This window comes from Antechinus flavipes, chromosome 2 (assembly GCF_016432865.1).
Source record: "Antechinus flavipes isolate AdamAnt ecotype Samford, QLD, Australia chromosome 2, AdamAnt_v2, whole genome shotgun sequence".
Lineage (NCBI taxonomy): Eukaryota > Metazoa > Chordata > Mammalia > Dasyuromorphia > Dasyuridae > Antechinus > Antechinus flavipes.
This window is the reverse complement of record NC_067399.1, coordinates 228,397,141-228,410,182: the sequence shown is the minus strand read 5'-3', so window position 1 is coordinate 228,410,182 and position 13,042 is coordinate 228,397,141. Positions and strand designations below refer to the sequence as shown.

Here is a 13,042-nt window from a genome sequence, read left to right as displayed (position 1 = left end):
GGTTGAATTGTCACTTTTATTATATTAGTTTGGCCTATCTATAAGAAACTGATATTTTTCCAATTATTTAGAGTTGAATTTATTTATGTGAATTGTTTTATAATTGGGTTCATATAGTTCTTAGCAAGTAGACTCCTAAATATTTTATATTGTCTATAGTTATTTTAAAGGGACTTTCTCTATCTCTTGCTACTGGGCATTATTAGTAATATATAGAAATGCTGATGATTTATGTGAGTTTATTTTACATCCTACAACTTTGCTAAAGTTGTTAATTATTTCAAGTAGTTTTTAAATTGATTATTTAGAATTTTCTATGTATATCCTTACATCATATGCAAATAATAATAGTTTTGTTTCTCATTGCCTACTCTTAATTTCTGCAGTTTCTTTCTTCTCTTATTGACTGTGCTTGTGCTGAGGAACATGAGTGGAGTCACTGGCTTTGAGCTCTGAGGACTCAGGTGTTTAGTGACTTGATCACTCTGCCTGATCTAGTCGCTCCTTTTGTTGTCTGGTTTCTGGTGTTGGCAATTTTCTTTCTGTACTGGGGCTGGACATTTTACAGCTAGTCATCTGTGCCACTGTCCTGCTGAGTGAGTAGTGAGGGGGTCTTAGTTTCTGATCTGTGCTGTGACTAAGACATTCTCACTAGTTTGCCTTGACATTATCTAAGCTGGGCTGCTGTCCCCTTTCACCCAAATAAGATTGACCTTTCCTGAAGTCTTTCCAAGCTATTGTAAGTTGGAAATTATTTCACTTCATCTCTTTGTAGATTCTGTTACTCCAGAATCTGTAAAGAGACTTGACTTAAGATTGTTTCCAATGCAATCTGAGGAGAATTCAGGCAACTCCCGGCTTTTCTCTGCCATCTTTAGTCTGCCTTCAATTTATTATTGTTATAATTATTTTGCTTACACACTACTGGTATTTTAAAAATTATATTCCCTCATGTGGGAGATCCAAAAAGATCTTTCTGCTAAATTCCCATAAATACTCCCAAGGATAGATATAGTTATAGCCTACTTCTAAACTCTCAGTGTTTGCACTGGTTATCTCCTATTGATATCTGTAATTTCTTTAGCACATATTTTTGTAACTTCCATGTGTGTGTTCTTTGTTATATGTCTAAGTCTTGTTCCTTTGTTAGATAGTAATCTCTTCCAAGACAGAGATCATATTATGTCTTGCATTTCAAACTTTTTCTATTTCTTTTAATATCTCCTTCTGTTCAATTAATTCTCCCATTAATTTGTCATCACTAGCCAAAAATCCAAGAGCTTGGCAAGAGAATTCATTTATACTTTTCTGTCTTCCTAGTATTAATAGTCAATAAACTTTTATTAAGCATCTACTATTTGCAATCACTATGCTAAACATTGGGGATAAAAAGAATGGCAATTCCCAAGAGGCTCACAAACCACATGCAAACAATGCTATGCTATGCTATGTATATACAAGATATATATACAATGTAAACTGAAGATAATGTAAGCATTTTAAGGCTGGGACTTTTAAAAATTTGTCTATCATCAATTCCCAACACAATGCCTCACATTGTTGGTAGTTAACAAATGCTTATTGGATTATCACAGAAACACAGAATTTTAGCACTGGAAACAACTTTTGTAGTCATATCATCCAACTTATACCTGAGAAAGAATCCCTATTATAACATATCCAATAATTGCTCATCCAATTTCTTCTAAAATATTTCTCATAAGGGGAAATCTACAAACTTTTGAGACAGTTCTTTCCACTTTTGGATAACTCTAATTGTTCATCAAAAGTATTTCCTGAATTCAAGCCAAAATTTTCTTCATTACTACGTTTATCCACAGCACCTAGTTCTGTGCTCAAAAAAGAAAAAAAATAGAATTCCTTTTCTGCATAGCTAGTCCCTCAAATACTTGATGATAGCTATCTTGCTGTAATATGATCCATTCCTCTGTAGGTTAAACACCCCTGGTTCTTTCAAATGATGCTGATATGGTCATGATTTCAAGATCTTCAGTATCAGAACTATCTTCCTCTGGATATTTTTGGCTTACCAATGTCACTCCAAAAATTGCTACTCAATTTAGAATTCAGTACTCCAGATGTGATCTAATTAAGGTTGGTTGGTTGTGGGGAATGGCTGAACAAGCTGGTTACATGAAGGTAATGGAATATTATTGCTCTATAAAAAAAGATGAACAAGCTGATTATAGAAAGGCCTAGAAAGATTTTATATGAACTGATACTAAACAAAATAAGCAGAACCAAGAATACATTGTACACAATAACAGCAAGAATGTGTGATGATCAACTATGAAAGACTCTGTTCTTCTCAGCAGTTCAGTGATCCAAAGCAATCTCAATAGACCTTGGACAAGAAATGTCATCTGCATTCAGAAAAAAATCTAAGGAGACAATGTAAATCAACACATGCTATGTTCACTTCTTCTTCTTCTTTTTTTTTTTTTTAATCTTTTCCATGGTTTTTCCCTTTTGCTCTGATTTTTCTCTCCCAACATGATTCATAAAGCAATGGGTGTTAGAAAATAAACTTACTACAAAAAAGGTTGGTTGATTGCCTAAGTATTGTTCTTTACTCTTAAAGAGGACCAAAATGATCTTATTATATTGGAATTAAGGTACAGTTTGTCTGACACTGGCTGATCAGACCATTAGAGAGTTCAGAAGGTTCAACTAACTACAAGTTGGACCCAAAGAGTCTACATGAACATTTGGAATGGAGATGTCTCTAAATATGTGTATCTCTTGTTTTGGTTGAACGACTGCAGTTCTGCTTTGCTTGCAGAGCTTATTTTGATGTGGGTGTGCCATGCTGAATCGTCCTTTGCCAGTGTCTCTCATATTATGCCATTGACTCCAAAGTTCTTCAGGGAGACTTTTAAGAATATCCTTTTATTGCTTCTTCTGACTTCCATGGGAATGTTTGCCCTTGTGAATTCTCTGTAAAGTAGTTTTTAGGGAAACATACATTTGGCATTCAAAAAACATAGCCAGACCATTGAAGTTGGACTTTCTGCAGTAGAATTTGAATGGTGGAGCAGAAGAAAGGATTTCATTATCAAGAATCTTATCTTGCTGGATGATTTTCAGAATCTTCCAAAAACAATTCAAAGGGAAATGATTTCATTTCCTGCAATGTCATTAGTATATTGTCTAGGTTTCACAGGTATACAAGATCAACATAACAGCTCTGCAGACCTTCAGTTTGGTTGAAAGTCTAATACCTCTTCTCTGCCATATTTTCCTTTGGAGCCTTCCAAACACTGAGCTATCTTTGGCAGCATATGCACCTCTCTCTCTCTCTCTCTCTCTCTCTCTCTCTCTCTCTCTCTCTCTGTGTGTGTGTGTGTGTGTGTGTGTCTGTCTGTCTCTAACTATCTCTGTTTTTGTCTGTCTCTCTGTCTCTGTCTCTCTGTGTCTCTCTCTGTCTCTGTCTCTGTCTCTCTCTTTCTCTCTCTCTGTGTGTGTGTCTCTGTCTCTAACTCTGTCTCTGTTTTTGTCTGTCTCTCTGTGTCTCTCTGTCTCTGTCTGTCTGTCTGTCTGTCTCTCTCTCTCTCTGTGTCTCTGTCTCTAACTCTGTCTCTGTCTTTGTTTCTCTGTCTCTGTCTCTCTGTGTCTCTGTCTCTGTCTGTCTGTCTGTCTCTTTCTCTCTCATTTATACTTCACAATAAGTGAACTTATCCATAACATTCATTATTTTTTATTTTGTTATAACTGATGGTTCCACATAAGGACGTTGTGGTTAATAGAGAATTTCTGTTTTCTTGGTGTTAATTGTTAGACCAAATTTAGCACAAGCAGCAGAAAATAGATGGATACTTTGTTGCATCTCAGCCTCCTAGGCCACACTGAGTGCCCAAGGATTTGCAAAGAAAACATCATGCACCAACTTTCCTTTCACTTTAGTTTTGGTTTGTAGCCTTTTCAAATTAAATAATTTACCATCAGTTCGGTGGTTGCTGACCTGGATGGTGATTTTGTCTTTGATGAAAGCATCTGCCAACACTGCTAAAAAGCCTGAGAGCAAGCACACACGCCTGCTTCACTCCAATGGTGACTGGAAAAACTTGAGATTTCATTTGTTATTCAAAACGCAGTAAGGCATACGGTTATGGAATTGATGTACAATACTGTTGAACTTCTCTGGGCACCCAAATTTTGCCATAATTTCCCCTAAACTCTCAGGATTGACAGTATCAAAAAGCCTTGGTCAGGTCAATGAAAGATGTGTAGAGACCTCTGTTCTGTTCCTAGCATTTCTCCTGGAGTTATGAGGCATCAAATCCCATTTTGACCAACTCCTCTGTTCTTTCTGAAGCCATAATTGATCTCAGATAAGTGACTGTCTTTCGGGTGAAGGATCATCCTAGTAAGGAGAACTCTGGCAAATATTTTGCTAACAATGATTGAAAGACCCCTATATCTCTGATCATCACAAGAAAATCTATTTCCTTTATCTTTATAGAGATGGACAATGGAAGCAACCTTGATCTCTAAGCATTCCACACCACCTGTTTCAGCTCCCTTTATGGCTATTGGAACAAATTGTTCTCATCCACCCATTCTACTGGGCTGTCTTCACAAGCTTGGAGTATAACTCTCCTAACTCAGTGAATGGTTTGAGACCTCTAGATTACCCTCAACCTGGTCTAGACCATTTGCCAAAACAGCTTACCAGAGTGTGGTTACTGTGAATGCCAGAGGATGAATTTGGTGGACACCAAAGGGTGGAAAGTAACCTTGAAAAGGGTTCAGCAGCAGAGGCTAGTTCCTGCCCTTAAGCAGCTTACATTCTAATAGAAAAACTAATTCTGAATCAAAATAGTCTTAATAGTGATATTCCATCTCTCTCTTTCACAAAAATAGTAAGATATTTTCTTGAATACCTTGCCAAACTCCCCTAATCTGTTTAGTGTACCAGACAAAAATAGAAGTAAGATTAGATTGGTATTACCCATTCCTGCAGGAGCCTTACTGGTCTTCCTTTTCAAGATACCAACCATCGCCTTAATAATAATTTCTAGAATTTTGCAGAAATCAAAATCAAGATCACAGACCACCATGAGTACTTTCTTCTTTTAGGAGAAGCTGCCATTTTCCAATCCTTTTGTTCCTCTTCCATTTTACATTACCTTTCATTTGTCACTTATAATGGTTTAACAGTCAATTCTCTTCTTCCTTAATGAATAATACAGTAGTTCTTCCACATCAGAGGATTTATGGTCATCAAGAGGTACTAGATGCACTCTCATCATCTCCATATGTATTAAGGATATCAATTTCCCATAATCTCTTACCAATTAGGAGGAATAAATGAACTTTCTTATTAATGTTGAATCTTGGGTTAGCTTGGTGACACAGTAGATACAGTACTGGCCCTGGAGTCAGAAGTATTTGGGTTCAAAACTGGCCTCAGACACATAAGACTTTTTATCTGGATGATCCTGGACAAGGCACTTAATTCTGATTGCCTTGCAAAAAAAACACAACAAAACAAAAAACTTTGAATCTTGGAGTCTCCACTGGATCTTTCTGCATTTTCGCCATTCAAATAAGCATCTATATTGGAATGTCAAAGATTCAACAGTGATTGCTAATTAGTTGACCAGCTGGCCTACTGAAGAAAAGGACCAAAAGGACAGATTGTTTATGCCTTTTGGGGATTGCTATGGAGACAATTTCCACATTTTAACATTATACTGAAAAGGAAGTTTAGGTAATTAGACAGAAAACTAAGAGGATAGAGACTTAGAAAAGCAAATGGCTCATTCTAGTTTACTAGGAGAGAATTCAATTAGTTTCTAGAGAGCAGTCTGCATTAGTGAAATAGGATTGAAAAAAATCTTGTTAGTCTTACCTTACATATTACTTCCTGTGAATATTCTTCGATTTCTGAAAGAAAGAAAAAACTTAATTTATATGGTATAATTTATTAAAAACCTATTCCGAACTTCCCAGATGCTCATGTGTCAAGCTTCTCTCTTGACCTACTTCATGATGATAGCTGCCCAGTCTTCACTACAACACATAGGGAGCAGCCAAATGCTAGCAACAATAAAAACATCATCAAGAAATAGGATTTATATAGCATTGTAAAGATTTGCAAAGTGCTTCATATGTAATATCTCATTTGATGACAACAATAAATCTTCAAGGCAGGTGCTGCTATTATCTCTACATATGAAGAAGCTAAGTAGAAAATTATCTTATCCATGGCCAAGTGGCTTCAAACCAAAGGACACAAATTCCATAACTATTACAAGCATGCTCTTGAAAAGGGAAGGGACTGATGATAAGTAGGTTTAATCTATCTAAACTATACACCAAGGGATCCATGGAGACAGGGGTGTTTGGATCACAGGTAAATAAGTTAATTCAAAGTTACACTGATAACAAGCATCAGGAGTAGAATTTGAATGCAGATCTTCTGGCCAGTGTGGTTTCCATAGCAACAAGTTGCTTGCTCAGTACATTAGGGTTTGAAAGGATTGATGGGACCAATTATTGTTGATGTTGTTGAGTTGTTTCATTCCTGTCTAATACATTTTTTCCTTCATTTACGTTTGCCATTTCCTATTCCAGCTCCTTTTCCAGATGAGGAAATTAATGGACACAAGGATAATTGACTTGTTCAGGGTCACTTGGCTAGTCAATGTCTGAGATAAAATTTGAACCCCTGAAGATGTATCTTCCTGATTCTAGGTCCTGTGTTGTGTCCTTTGACTCCTAGAGGTCAACTGGTCTGACTCTTATTGTTGAGAAGTAAGGATGATGAGGATCAGAGAAGATGAAATAATTTGTTTTTAGGTCATGCTCCTAGTAAGCGGTGGAACCAGTCTTAAATATAGTCCCCTAATTTCTAGTAATATGTAGGGTTTAATAAAGGAATAATTTACTGAGAAGGGAGAAAGGAAGAAAATGAACTTTTATTAAGTGTCTTATATGCCAAATACTATGCTTTGTACTTTCATGTGATCTCATTTGATAAACTCTATAAAAATGAACTCACCACGCGGGGCAGAAGAATCGCCATAGCCTTTCATATCTGGAACAATAACCCGGTACCTGCTTCTGCTAGAGCTGGGATCTAAAGAATGAGATGAAGCATTTAGTATTAATGACCCTGTCTTGTTCTGCTCTGATTGTTGGCCTGAAGTAATTAAAAGAAATTCAGAGCATTTGCATGGCCCCACATCCCAGCTAGTTGTTTCTTTTTGTTCGTTAGTTTTTGAGTTTTTAATGGTGGAGGGTGGAGAATGAGTAGTGTTCAGACTCATGGTTTCAATAGTAAAGGCAACTCCCACTGTGTAAATTCTTTCCACTCATGCAGGTCTCTTTCCCTTATTTTCTTAGAGATATTCTATCAGTCAGTTACTAAGTATATATTAAGTGCTTAGGATGAGCCACATTCTGAAATAAACGATGCAGACACAAAGAAAGACAGAAGGAACTTGCTTGTCAGTAGAATATAAAATTAAATATATTCTTATGACTCAGATATGAAGATTGACTGTTCGCTTTGCATCAGCTCAAATCTCTAAATTTCACCTATATTTCATCACTTTAGACATTGATTCATCAACACAAATCACAACCCACCTGAAATTTAGAAAATAGTCTTAGGCAGTTGCCTGAAACTCAGATAAGCTAAATTTGAGAAAGGATTATTTCTCTCCAGTTTTATTAACTCATTATTGTATTAGAATCTAGCTTTTCCTTTTTGTGTATTTCCTCATCTAGAAATCAATGAATGTGGGAAATCTTTCTAAAAGATTTATCTAGTCAGGATGGCTGAGATCCAATCAAAGACAGTAAAAGAAACTCAAACTTTGGACTAATGGGTGCATTGTGTTTACTCAGACAGGTCTGAGAAAATGTAGATTCTCCTTTTTTGGTATGAAAATTATGAATTCTCTTTGACCAAGATTTGGGAGATCCAAGTTATGTACTTCAAGACTCTCGTTGTAATGTTATCTATCCTCTCATTTTAATATTCATTTTCTCATTGTTAATCAGTGAGAATTGACTGCTACTCTCAAAAATACTTGCTTTTACAAGGGTATATAATTTCTAAACTCACTGCCATGAAAAGCCTGTCATCTGAGAGAGATAGCCAAAAAGATGACTATCCTTTTGTTAATAAATATGCTGACATTGTTAATAAAATAAATATATTACCCAGAAATTATGAATGAAGCTGAGAAGGGGTTTATTATGACATTGCACCAGGAAGTTCTGCTGGATGAGTGTAAGGACAGAAGGGCCCTTCTCCTACACCAGAGAGGACATCCCCATACTTCTCAATAAAACCTTCACCCAGGCTGCAGTCCCTCAGATTCCCTAAACCTGTGTGCTGAAAACTCTTTTCCTTTTGCCAATTCTGATGTGTCCTGTGACCATTGTTCCTTCTTTGTCCTGACCAATTTGTGCTCCATTAAGTTAAAAGCAAAGGGAGGAGGAGATCACCCATGGGAAAAACTAGACTGAAATTAGGGTGACAGCACCTTCTTCCTGAGCTACATATGGATTAGGTATATGGAAGGTATAACCATGATGGGCTCTGAGTGAGGGCAGCTTTATAGTGAGGAGCAGGTTTAATCTTCCAGGGCATCTTTGAACGCCATTATTACCTGTGAGGAGATGAGTACGCCTCCTATCTGATTTATGCTTATCACTCTCTTTTCTATTCCACATATTGGGTCAGGGCACTCCTTCACCCCTCAACTCACTCCCACCAAAATGGAATCAATCTGGACTGAGATTTACCTGATATCTCCAAGAGAACCAGCTTTCAGGAAAGCCATGGCAGAGAATCACAACAGGCCCAGAGCCCATCTCCACGAAATGCAGCTGGACACCAGGCTGTGTAAGAGACAGGGAGGCTGTGGCTAACAAGTTCTTAGTATGGACAATGGATGCTCACTAAAGAAAAATGCAGGCCCCACATTCTCAGATCCTGCTACATTTCAGGCTGGCCACCCTCTTGTTGAAGTAGGTACTCTCTCTCTCTTCCCTTCTTCTTCCCCATTCTAGATATATGCTGGGTGTCTGATGTGGGGAGAGGAGAGAATGGGAGAGAAGAAGAAAGAGAGGAAGAAAACAAAGGGAATGAGAGTAAAAGTGAGAGGGGAAGGGAACAATGTGGGAGAGAGGAAAATAGAGAGGAAAAGAAGAGAAGGGAAAAGAGAGAGAGGGTAAAGAAAATGGAGAGAGAAAAAGAGAGGGAATGAGAGGAAGAGGGGGGAAGAAAGAGAAGAATAACGGGAAGAAGACAGAGGAGGAAAGGGGAAGAGAAGAAGGAGGAAACAAAGGGAGGGGAAGAGAGGGAAATAGAGAAGAAGATGGAGAGAGAGAGGCAGAAAGAGAAGAGAAGAGAGGAAGAAGAAGAACCTTTAAGGTCACCTAGTTCAATCTTTCATGTTATAGGCTACTGAGATCCAGAGAAATTAAATGATTTTCCAGGATCTCACAAATACTAAGTGATGAGCAAAAGTTAAATCCAGTTCTGACTCCAAATCCAGTGTTTCCCATCTTAAGTATCTTAAGATTAAGCAATACCCAAAGCATTTGATATGGTGCCTTAAGATTTACAAAATGCTTTACAAATATTATCTTCCTTTATTTTGACAACACACCTGGGAGGTAGGCAATAATAATAATAATAATAACAACTTACATTTAGATGCACTTACTATGTGCTAGGAATTTGCTAATCACATTACAATTATTATATCATTTAACTATCACAGCAAAATTAGGAAGTAGGTGTTATTATCATTCCCATTTTATAGATGAGGAAACTGAGGGGAGGAAGAGGAAAAATCTTACTCTGTATTTTATGGCTGTAAGATTTAGCACAATAATTTCCAAAGAATTAAAAAATGTGATGGCCTACTTCTGATGATTGTTCTTGTTTTACATAATTGTTTGTTTCTTGTTTCTGATTAGACTGTGAGTTCCTTGAGATGAGAAATTGTATCCTCCAGATTTAACATAATACCAGACATAGGGTAAGTGTTTAATAAATGCTTGTTGATTGATGTAGAAGGCAACAGAGAGGCACAAGACAGGGCATGAGCAAGCTGCAATATAAATTACAGCAAAGCCGTATAAAAGTTTTCATCGAAGACAGGTATGTATGAAAAAGAAGAGTTGGTCTCCAGGTGATAAGAGGGGAAAAATAACTGATGGGAAATAGAATACTCATAATGGAAAGAAAAAAACTGGAGAAGGCCCCTCCCATATGGGTATATATACCCATATATATTCACAAGTATAGTGAACTGCAGGGAGAGCATGGACAAAAATCACCCAAGATGATAGGCCTGGATGAGTGGCCATATATGTCACTAGCTCAAATGCCCACATTGGTGACATTACAGTTCCCCTGAGTCCAAAACAGGGCATTTCAATCTCTAGTTTTAAGAGCTCCTTCTCCCAACCAAGAATATTGTTGTGAGATCTTGTTACCAGGCAAATTAGAAGGCAACACCTAAGGATGAGTGACTGGAATTGTGCAAAAAACCTTTTGTACAACCTGATTTTCAAGTTAGAAAAATTGAGAGATGCTTTAAGGCATAGATTGTTTTTGCCTTGTTTTTTATTTTCATATCCAGCCTCAGATTCACTAGCTGTGTGATTCTGGGCAATTCATTCAATCTCTTTCTGCCTCAACTTCCTCATTTTTAAAATGGGGAAAAAAATGTACCTACCTCATAGGATTGTCGTGAAGAAAAAAATTATATATAGAAAAACCCTTTGCAAACAAGCCGCTCTATGAGTGCTAGCTAATTATCATTCTCATCACTCTTGATGTTGTTAATATGTTACATTCCCAATTTATTACATGCTTAAATATTAGACAATGAGAAATGAATGAAATCTTAACGCAAAAATATTCTACCCTCTAATTTGTGCAAAAGGGTGCTATGGCTATATTTTGGTTTTGCTCAGTATTCCTCCCATAGAATATGGGTTGTGGGATGGCTTGAACATTGATAGTACCAGCTATATCTGAGATTATCTCAAAATCTGACCACATTAGTCATGTCCTTTTTTAATATGGTGACCATTGCTTCCAAGGAAAAGTGAAATGCTACAACAGTGTGAACAAACACTTCCATTTCTCAGTCCTGTCCACCTAGTGTGGAGCTTGCTCAGCCCCTAATTCACAAAAATTGGTCTTTACCTTATCTTACCTTAACTTCAACATATCCATGGGCAACATTGCTTGGCTGGATTGCAATAGGCCGTACCACACCTTGGTGGAGAAACTGAAAGCACAGAATGTATAATGAAAGAGAAGCTCTTAGTCTCCTTTGATAAATTTTCTCAGTGTTTTATAGGATTGGCCAAGAAAGATTTAAATCATGGAAGTGGTAACTAGGATGGTGAAGGACTTTGAGATCAGGTCATATAAGAATTATACAAAGGAAACCATAATGTTTGATCTGGAGAAAATTTCAAAAAAGGCTTCCAACCGGGAACCCCCACCCCCATCTAGGGAAGCATGAATGACATTTCACAAGGAGATATGGAAAATATTGAAATATACTAAAATTAGTAGTGTTAGCAAAAAAAAAAAGTGAATTGGAAAAAGTACAAAGAGCAGACATGGGAAAGAATAGAAAAGGGAGGAAACATTATATTGCATCTGAAAAATTTGAGCCATTGAAGTAAAGGAACAATTTCTACTGACCAAAATAAAATGAATGAGGTTTAAATGTAAAACCCTTTTCTGGAGGGCAGTGCAAGATGGTAGAGAAAAGGCAGACACTTGCCTGAGCTCTGCCAAATTAGGGGTGTATATTGATATAAGTTGATTTTGATGGGATAACAAAAAATAAATGGGTGAGAGAATTTCACTGGGAGAAGAGGGAAGGGAGAGGCAGAAAAAGGTAAATTATCTCACATGAGGGGACATGAAAGAATTTTTACAGTAGAAAGAAAAATGAGGGTTGGTGAGTATTTCTTGCTTACTCCCATTAGATTTGGTTCAAAGAAGGAATATACACAACTGGGTACAGAATTTATCTTGCCCTACAGGGAAACAGAAGAGAATGGAGATAAGAATGAGGAGGTGCCATTAGAAGGGAAGGCAGATTAATGGCAATGGTGACCAGAAGGAAAACACTGGTTAGGAGAAATAGGGTAAAAGAAAGGAGAGAGAAAGGAAGAGGGAGAGAGAGAGAGGGTGAGAAAGAGGGAGAGGGAGAGAGATAAAGGCAGAGAGACAGACAGAGACAGAGGTGAAGAGAGAGAGAGAAAGAGAGAAGGAGTTAGGGAGGGGGAGAGGAAGGGAGGGAAAGGGGAGAGGAAAGAAGGGAGGAAACTGTGAATGTGAATGGAATGAACATGCATAAAACAGAAGCAGATAGCAGAATGGATTAAAAAACAGAATCCAAAAATAGGTTATTTACAACAAACATATTTGAAACAGGGACATATACACAGAATAAAGGTAGAAGGTTGGAGAAGAATCAATTTAAAAATACACAAGGAATTAGTAAAATAACAGATTTTTTAAAAATTACCCACAAGAGCTAAATCAAAAAGGCTATTTAGTTTTAGATCAAAACTGGCTCCCATCCTCTACACCCAAAGAAAGGACTGTGGGAACTGAGTGTGGATCACAACACAGCATTTTCACTCTTTTTGTTGTTGTTTGCTTGCATTTATTTTCTTTCTCATTTTTTTCCTTTTTGATTTTATTTTTCTTGTGCAGCAAGATCATTGCAGAAATATGTGCACATATATTGGATTTAACATATACTTCTACTATGTTTAACATGTATTGGATTACTTGCCATGTAGGAGGGGGGTGGGAGAAGGGGGAACAAAATTAGAACACAAGGTTTTGCAAGGGGTTGTTGAAAAATTATCCATATATATGTTTTGAAAATAAAAGGCTTTGTAAGAAAAAGAGAAGAGAAAAATTATCCATGCATATGTTTTGAAAAGAAAAATCTTTAATTAAAAAAAAGAAAAAACTGGCTCCCATAATGATTATGATAGCGCATAATTA

At 37.0% G+C, this 13,042-nt stretch overlaps 1 pseudogene; it reads right to left on the bottom strand.

Moving 5' to 3' along the window:
• The window catches only part of LOC127548798 (bifunctional epoxide hydrolase 2-like), a 55,077-nt pseudogene that overhangs the window by 30,938 nt on the left and 11,097 nt on the right, over positions 1-13,042 (bottom strand).